Genomic DNA, 9372 nt, shown 5'->3' with positions numbered 1-9372 from the left:
CGTTTCTGTAGGAAAATTTAAATAATCAAGTTAAATACATCGTAAGAAGTGTTTTGGGAGAATAGAAATAATTTCCCGGAATTCTATTGCTGACACGTGGTGCATCTGCATTACAAGCTAATTCTAAAGTCACCTGATGTGATTAAAAGGAATTGTTTCCCAACAACATGGTGCTGATATCATTGCCCTTCAATACCCCCTTGCAATTGAAGTCGGCTCAGTTGCGACAATGACTTTACGAACTGTTCTTTTTTGTTGCTGTTTTTGTAGTCGTTGAAATAATAAGTTCAGCTTCATACTTGGAATTTCCAGGGAAGTGAAAATTTCCCATTGTGGTATTTCCACTTTGGTTTGGTCTCCTTTCACTTCCATCAATGATCAATCTTTCATGGAATATCTTCTTTGTTTGTCTTTTTTTCAAACGTTTATATAACTTGTTATTGTCTGTCACAGTTGTTATCGAAATTGCTGTAGTGAATCATTGTCATCCGTTGCCCTCGTGACTGACTGTTAGACATAATACGAAGAGACAAAACTAGGCGCTCTCTATATTTATACTTCGGCTTTTCCCTCGAAATAGATTTGTGTCATCATCGTTTCTCTCGCTTATTTTTTCATCACCAAACATAATCGTTATATTCCTGTCCGTGCATGTTTTCTGTCAACAATATTTTGTTCTTCTTTTTTGTCATTAATACTAGTTGTTCATTTCTTTTCCACTTGCATTCCTTGCTTATTTAACTTCCATGTGAACGTCTAATGTGATGATGATAGATGATTATGCGTTCTTCCTCCAATCTCTCCCTAAGAGAAACAGTTTTCCATATACTCACTTTGTTTTCTTTCTCCTTTTCAGTTCTGTTCATGTCCTTATCTTTGCTTCAATGCTGCTCCCCGTAAAGTTCGTTTTTACCCTCTATTTTTGCCTTCAAATTCAAATTCAAATTTATTTCCGTTTTCGACAATAAGAATAACATGACATATCATCTCACCTTCTTCAGTGATAGAAATCGTATCAACAAAACAATGTGAATTTAAGAGAGTAAACAATACATGTACTTGTATCCTTACTTTAAAGATACATCATAATGCCTGAAGTAAAATGAAATGAAGTGAAATATCAATGTGCACTTTGCGAAAAACGGAGGGACGGAGGGACGAAAAACGGAGGGACCCTTCATTCTATATGATTCCTTTCCTCTTCTTTTTTCCCTCATTTTTTTTTTCTATTCCTGCCTACAGGTAACTTCAATTCCCTTCTCCACTTTACTGTTTAGTCCACCCCCCCCCCCTCTCTCTCTCTCTCCTTGCATGATTCCCTCGATTTCTCCCACTCCTCTCTATGAAAAACAGAGATCTCTGTAGTATACGTCAATCTATGGAACTACAACGCTAGCTCCATGCAGGGAGGGCACCTCCCTTCTCCATGGTCTACTATGGTCTGGTCGTGTAGCAACCTTCCCCGCCGTGGTAACAAAAATCATGCAGAACAACCAAGGTGTACGGCAGAGAAAAGGGGTTGCATGGAAAGAGTTCAGAAAGGTTAAATGATTAGAGAAATAAAAGACGAGAGAGAAAGTTCGTGCAAGCATGAGGGGCGTGACAGATGGAGAAGAACGTTGGAAATAGCGGTAACTGTGCATGGCAGGCAACATCAGCATCCATGGTGACTCAAACCAATGAATTCATCCTTTTCGTTGCTTATAATTGCAAACTCATCTCAGCCCTCTGATAAACAGAGATAAGAAAACACAATGATCCTATAGAAAGACCCTGTTATGAGAACTCTTTCGCTGTCTATCTGGACGGACGGGGGGAAGCAGTTACCATTTTATTTCGGCACGTAAATTAAACATTTGAGGGAAACGTGGCAGATATCATTCTTGGATATATATGCTCACAAAACTTTTTGTAATGAACAATTTTATAGTAACTCATTCGTGAATATATAGCAAAAGACAATTCAGATTCAGGTTCATCTTCAATGATCTATGATGGGACATATCAATTTTGTTTCCATTGACATTATTTTGTACAACAATTATGACAATGTAAACATATCACACATCACAGTTACTTGTTTCAGCGACAGTCACAATAAACGATAAGAGCATATTAATATATAATGAATAAATCAACTAAAATGTCCCTGTGATTAATGTGCCTCCATTGTGTCGCATAATTTTCCAAAGAAGTTCACAGTACGCCCTACAACAACAACAACAACAACAACAACAACAACAACAACAACTACAACAACTACTACTACTACTACTACTACTACTACAACAACGTCAACAACGACGACAACAACAAAATGATATCGGAATATAAGGAGGAAACTCAGAATGTCAGCAACATTTACTGGAAATCACGATTTCCAAGAATAAAAGAAAAACAAATTACATGTGTATATGATAACAATTTTGTAGCCAAAGAAAAAAAATTTCCAATTAACTGTTTTCACATTTCTTTTTGATGAAATTGATGAAATATGGGAAAAAATTGCATTACAACAAGTCGAGTGAGAGTGATCAAGTGTGAAGAAAGCGTTTGTAAAACATGATTTTCCTTAGAGAGTTTTATTTTACCAAAATTTCTCTGTTACGTTTGACTATTTTCGTTTGTATATTGTATTCTTGCGAATAAAAGTTGCAGAAAAAGATTGAAATTGGAAAAAAAGTTGAAATAGCTAAATTTGCTCATAAATCACGAGTTAATATGAACACTAACACTGATAGTCACCAATGACATATTATCAGCCTTACGCGATGTATAACCTGCTTGGTCACATGGCTGTGACGTCACATGCGTAAAGTCCCATTAACCACTTATACAAATGACCGAGTCATGCATGGTTGGTGTTACTTATATAACGATGGTTTCAACTTTCTGCTTGACGTAGGATGGGTACGGTGACACTTATCTCACATGCCAATGGCCTAATTAAAGAGAAAATATATTTATTTTGAGAGAAAAACGTAAACAAAAACAAAAATAAGAAAGTGACATCACTTTCATTTTACTTAGCAGTGTCCATCAGTGGATTACTTAATAGAATTTTTCGGTATACTGTTTCCGATTTGTCACCGTTGTTACACTTAATTGCCCTTGTGAGTACATTCCCAAGTAATAATAGATACAATAGGAATGCAGCTATCAATACATGTAAATATGGTCCTACGTATAGATATGGTGCCAGTGATAATTATGCAAAAGGATAAAGATTGCACAGCTTGTTAAAATGATAGTTTAGATGCAAATCCACGTGTTGAAAGTTCGAATACTTTTCGATAGAGCGAAGTATATGAGAAACAGAATTGTCGAGGTTCCATTTAGAGCGACCTGTCGTGGCTGAGCGATTAAGCCTCTAGCGGATAAGCTTGGATCCGTGGATACATGAGGCTCGAGTCCCAGCCCGGCAGTAGCGCCCTTTTGATAGCAAGACACTATCCTTATTGCTATAAAGTCTTTCCGAGCAGACTTTAAATGGAAATTCATGCGATACTGAATTGCTTTTGTATGAGAACAGACAAGTTTGAGAAGAAGCTTAGTGATCCTTTTTGTTTAAAAGAATGGACACACAAAAATTACGAGCTGTAAAAGTTTAGAAAAGATAGATAAAATAAATAAGATAAATGGTAGCTTTCCACTCAATAGGTACATTAAAAAATAATATCATCTATCAGCATTTTACTCTAGAGGAAATTTCGCTTCAGACTTACTTTTGCATGTCCTCAATGAGTGATTTTTGTTGTTGTGTTATTTTTGTACAAAACAGATGGAAATCTGCTCAAAGCCGAGATCACGTAGATTTGCCAATTTGATTTGCTCTCTAAATTCTAAAACTCATTAATCTTGTTACGTGTCCTATTTAATGTTCCCCATAGTTTCCCCTAATTTACTTCTCCGACTTTCCTGTTTCTATACAAAGCAATATGATATCAGGATGTTTGTAGGAGAGTCATAACCTACCCACGCATGTCAAAGCTATTGCACTTGATGCACTATATAGTAAAGAGTAGGGAAAATTCCCACTGAAGTGGTCAAACACACAAAAACCGAACACTCGCGTGGTGAGGCCTTGAGGTCGATTTTTCACTTCCTCTTCAGACAAAGGCGACTTTCAAAGAATAATAGGGACTTTTCGATTGCGTGGTCGAGCACGTCTAGGACGTGATATCGGAAAGTCCCTATTGAGTGATGATGACGGTGACGATGGTGACAAAGCTGATGATGATGATGATGATGATGATAATGATGATGATGTTGATAATGATAACAATTTTGATGATAAATTGATGATAATAATAATCATCATCATAACAATAGATTCTTGGAATGTAAAGGTTGTCAATTTTTCTTTTAATGAAACCAGTGATACTTGTCATAACCATATCGCATAATTCCAGCTCGTAATATAGAGGAGTTATCATCACCTCAGCCGTCACTAAAACTCTTGTTTTGACATGAAATAGATAACAAAGTTCAAATATAATTAATAGTATAAGTGATGAAAGTGCGTAGTGCTGTGAGGTGTGCGTTGTGCTGTGATACTGTTGATCTGAAAAGTATATTCTGTACGCTAAACACAATACTGTATATTATTTCATGTAAAGGGTGAATTCAAAACACTGTGGAATTGGTTTAAATGCATGTACAGTATTGCATTTCGTTTTTTTTAATGTAAGCTTCTAAGAAAAATCTAACTAAGAAATAAGTAAATATTGGTCTCTCACCTAAAATACCACAGCATTGTTCAAGCAGATTTGAAATGGTAAACACCCCATGCACTTCTGTTTGTTTGTTCCTTTCTTTCTTTGCCACAACTGCACATATCAAAGCAGGCATTTTTTTTTCACCGAATAGAATACGTTGATTAAGGTACGCCCGTGACTATCAACGAGAAATATGATATTGCTGTGCTGTGATAATGTTGATCTGTAAATGTTCAATACGCTACACAATACTGTATAAAGTAGTTCATACATTGGTGAACGTGAAACACGGTATTTATGTTGAATTGGTTTAAATGCATGACTACATTTTCATTTATTTGCTTTTATGTAAGCTTCATCTGTCTTCGGTGTGATCTTATTCCGAAATAAATAAAGCAACTATTGCCAAGAGTAAAGTAAATATCGGTTTCCCAAGTAAAATACCACAGCATTATTCTAGCAAGTTTGAATAGGTGATCACCACCTGCGCTTCCGTTTTTGTTTTGTTTTGTTGTTTTTTTTTTGTGTGTGTGTGTTTTGCGGGGTTGCCCACAATCATATATACATAAAAGCAAAGCAAGCATGCATGTTCACAGGGAAGATTAAGGTTCGCCCATATTATCTATCAAAGACAAGTATGACATTGTTAAGTGGATAGAAAAAATGTAGATATACCTGTCATATTTCATTTTATTCTTCAAACATTGCGACACAGTAGGTTGTTGAAGCTTTCTTATCTACAGCGATGACGCCACGTAATAGAAAGAGCACAATGAATGCTGACACGTTTTTACGGATTGTCCTATTGTGTCCTCAAAGTACATTGTTTTTTTACTGTAGTAATTATTATTTCTTCATCCAATGATGATACACGTGTTGTGACAACCTTCCCCTTAATTATGATGGGCAAACAACGCAGGGACCGCGGGTTGGTTAGCGGTAGAGTGAGAAAGGCGGCTTTTTAGAATATCGTGACAGAACAGAAAAAACCTAAGTCAGCAAGTTTGTCAGTTTTTCTTAAAGTTAATATTATAGGGTTTGTTTGTTTTTTTTATTCAGAAATGTGTGTTTGTTTATGTGTGTGTGTGTGTGTGTGTGTGTGTGTGTGTGTGTGTGTGTGTGTGTGTGTGTGTGTGTGTGTGTGTGGAGGCGCATTATAGGGTCGGACAAGTGTTAGGGGTTGGTGTTGTTGCGTCACGCATCAGGTCCATTGTGATGCCATTACATTATCCTGTTTGCACGAATTGTGTTTTTCATGTTCTGTGTACTGTGTAGACCCTGTGGTGTAGGAGATCCATATTATAGGGTGATTGTTTGTTTAACATTATGTATGTGATTCATTATCACCTTATTGACGAAATTATACCTGAAGAGAATACAAAAAGTAACAAAAAAGCCAAACACACACACACACGATAGTAGGTAGTAATAGTAGTCCTAGTATAGGGAGCAAGAAAAGGAGAAATATAAAGATGCAATGTCATGCCTCATCATTGTGTCAACAATCATTCTCTATACGCATGCCTGCAACCGCACGCCAATTGAAAAGAATTCGTGGCAAACAGGATCTCTTCTATTATTCAAGATGGGTGGGAAGCGTCCCTCCTTCATAGTACCACGTTTTACAGATAGGAAGAATAGTAGATGCAAGTATAGGACTAGTCTAGTACAAGTGGCTCGCCATGTACACACTTCTCGGAAGAGAAACTGAGCCTGTGCCATCGTAATTGTCTATACCAGGATCCGTGCTGTCATTTTGCGGCTGTCCACTTTCTACTTGATGGTCAAGAGGTTGTTTTTATTATTATTATTATCATTTATTATTAGCTTAATTGCGAGACAACGAAAGGCGATGACGCTGCATTGTGTAAAGGAGAAATTTCCCCAAACATAATTATGTGTATAGATCAAAGTCATGCAGATAATGTTTGAGAAAGAAACAACAAAATACATAAAGAGATAGATAGGTAGATAGATTGATAGATAGCTAGATAGATAGATAGATAGCTAGATAGATAGATAGATAGGTACGTGTATAGCTAGCTAGCTAGCTAGCTAGATAGCTAGATAGATAGATAAATAAGTAACGAAATTGATAGATAAATAGATGAATAGATAAGTATACCATATATGAATAAATAGATAAGTACACCTATTACATAATAAACAGAATCTTAATAAACGAATACCTTATGTCACGAACATCGAACTCGACCAGAAGGTGGAATAATGCGTGCAATAACATAAGTATTTGAGTAAGAAGTCGAGCAAAATATGAAAATGTGTGACATTCTTTTGGTATTATCTTCATGCCATGGTTCTATCTTGACATCTCCTATATCATTGGGGTACAGTTCTATAATATCAGTTGTTGGTCATTATCTATTTTGTCGTCATTGCTAATAATTATCATTCATGTATAGACATAATGCATAAGAAGAAGATATGTTCTCTCTTACAACAATCTTCCGCTATTTGCACTTTGTCGCTATTTGTTTGCTCTCCTTACAACTTTCGTCCCTGATTGTGTTAAACCTGGCGGGTGCACGTCACGAGTCGTACAGCCCACGAGCTAGACACTATAATAAGTAAATAAGACCCACGAGTTTAACGTCAAGTTAAAAAAAGGTCACAAGCTAAAGATAGGCGATCCACACTGCGTACATTAGAGGGATGGTATAGTATTTGGTGGAGAAGAGGATTGGGCTTTTAACTTTTTGCGAGATACCAAGAAGCCACCTATGAAATAATACAGAGCATGACATTCTATAGGAGGAATTCAAAGTTTATTAGATGAAAATCGGTTTTGGAATGGCTGAAACTTCCAAAACTAAATTCCAAAACCAAAATAAAACAAAGCGATCCTGATAAAAAAAGTGGGCCTCACCTTTTATTAGGATTGCTCTGTTTTGGATATTGATATCTCAGCCATTTCAAAACCAATTTTCATCAAATAAACGTTGAATCCTTCTTGAAATTATATATATAATTGTCATTCTATGCTATTTCAAATTTCGTAAGAGGTTTCTCATTATCTCACCAAAGAATGTTAGAAACCTGATGTTAGATCTCAACCAAAACTATACGATTTCTTTAAGCCCCGTGATGTAATGTCGGTCTTGTGGGCCTTTTTTGTCTAGGTTTGGACTCATGGGCTTTTTCTTTACCTAGTGTCAGACTCTTGAGCCTTATTTGTCTATATACATCAGTGTCGAGCTGGCGGCACTTTTTGCGTTGTGCCGAACTCATGGAATATATAATGACTCGTGGAGTGGGCTGTATATGATTCATTGACTGTATGACTCATGGACCTTTGTTTCAATGTCGAGCTCGTGAGCCGTATATGGTTGGTGGGTGCTGCCCACCCTGGCTGAGCTGTGTATCAGAAATGAGGTATTTGGATTTTGTTTGTATACACCGATATAAAGTCACTTGTACTGTTAAAATTTGTTTGAATACATTCCTCAGTTGCGCATGATATCATGGTCCTCCTTCCGGCTTTTTAACAAGATTACTATCGAATGTGATCATTGGTCAGAATCGTACCACCTTGATGCACCAATTTCGTATTTGTTCATGGTCGTGAGACAAACTTGGATCCTTTCATGGGGAATCTAGTTCTTTGTAACAATAAAGAATGAATCATCTTGCTTGCGTCCTTGACAGTAGTCTAATCTTAGCCTTAATAGTGGAACATAGATCTGACATTGTACAGACTTTAAGGCCCTATACAGCCTATTCAGATTTGGACGACATCTGTAAAGATTATGTGGATATAGAACCTTATAATACTCTTTTTGGAGGAAACACAAACTTTATACTCCATAGACATTGTATAGTCAAATGAAGATAAGTCAGCCGTAAATCTATGTATCGCGCTAGGATTTTGTTGCTGATGTAGAACCTATATTATCATTATTACTATTATCATAATTATTGTTATCATTATTATAATTATTATTATTATTAATATTATTATTATTATTATTATTATTGATATTATTATTATAATCATTAATAATAATAATAATACTATTATTATTATTATTATTATTATTATTATTATTATTATTATTATTGTTATAACGGTCCCTAATGCTCTTGAGTCGTACGAGTCGCGGCAAATTCTCTTTGTACTACGCTATATATGGGGTTTTCTGTGCCAATTGGCACGCAAGCACACAAAAAATTAATGTAACGATAACTAATAGGCATGATAAGTACATTGTATTTACATGGTTATGAAAAAGAAGAAAGCAGATAAATCTCCATTTCAAGTACGCCCTAATATATATGCTGCAAAATCATGCTAAAAAACAAACATGATTTCAGATATTTCCTAGTGTTTTTTTTTTTTGTTTTGTTTTGTTTTGTTTTGTTTTGTTTTTTTACTTGTTAGCTCATGGAACCCGGTTCTTGCCCCCACACTTTTGAAAACGCTCCGCCGGCCCTGTAGAGGACTTTTCAGGTGGAATATAATTATGTTACAGTATTCGATTTGTTGATGCTAGATGGCGGTTGCTTCAACTGTAATCTACGCATCTCAAAGTCTTAAGCAAAATGCAATGGCTTCAGGGAAGGTTCCTGTTACTTGACCTTTAGTGAAGAATTCATTCATCGCCGTGGTTGGTATAGGACCTACTAGTAAACACTA

This window comes from Diadema setosum, chromosome 13 (genome assembly GCF_964275005.1).
Source record: "Diadema setosum chromosome 13, eeDiaSeto1, whole genome shotgun sequence".
In the NCBI taxonomy this organism is placed as follows: Eukaryota; Metazoa; Echinodermata; class Echinoidea; order Diadematoida; family Diadematidae; genus Diadema; species Diadema setosum.
The sequence above is the reverse complement of the archived record's forward strand: the minus strand, read 5'-3'. Positions refer to the sequence as shown.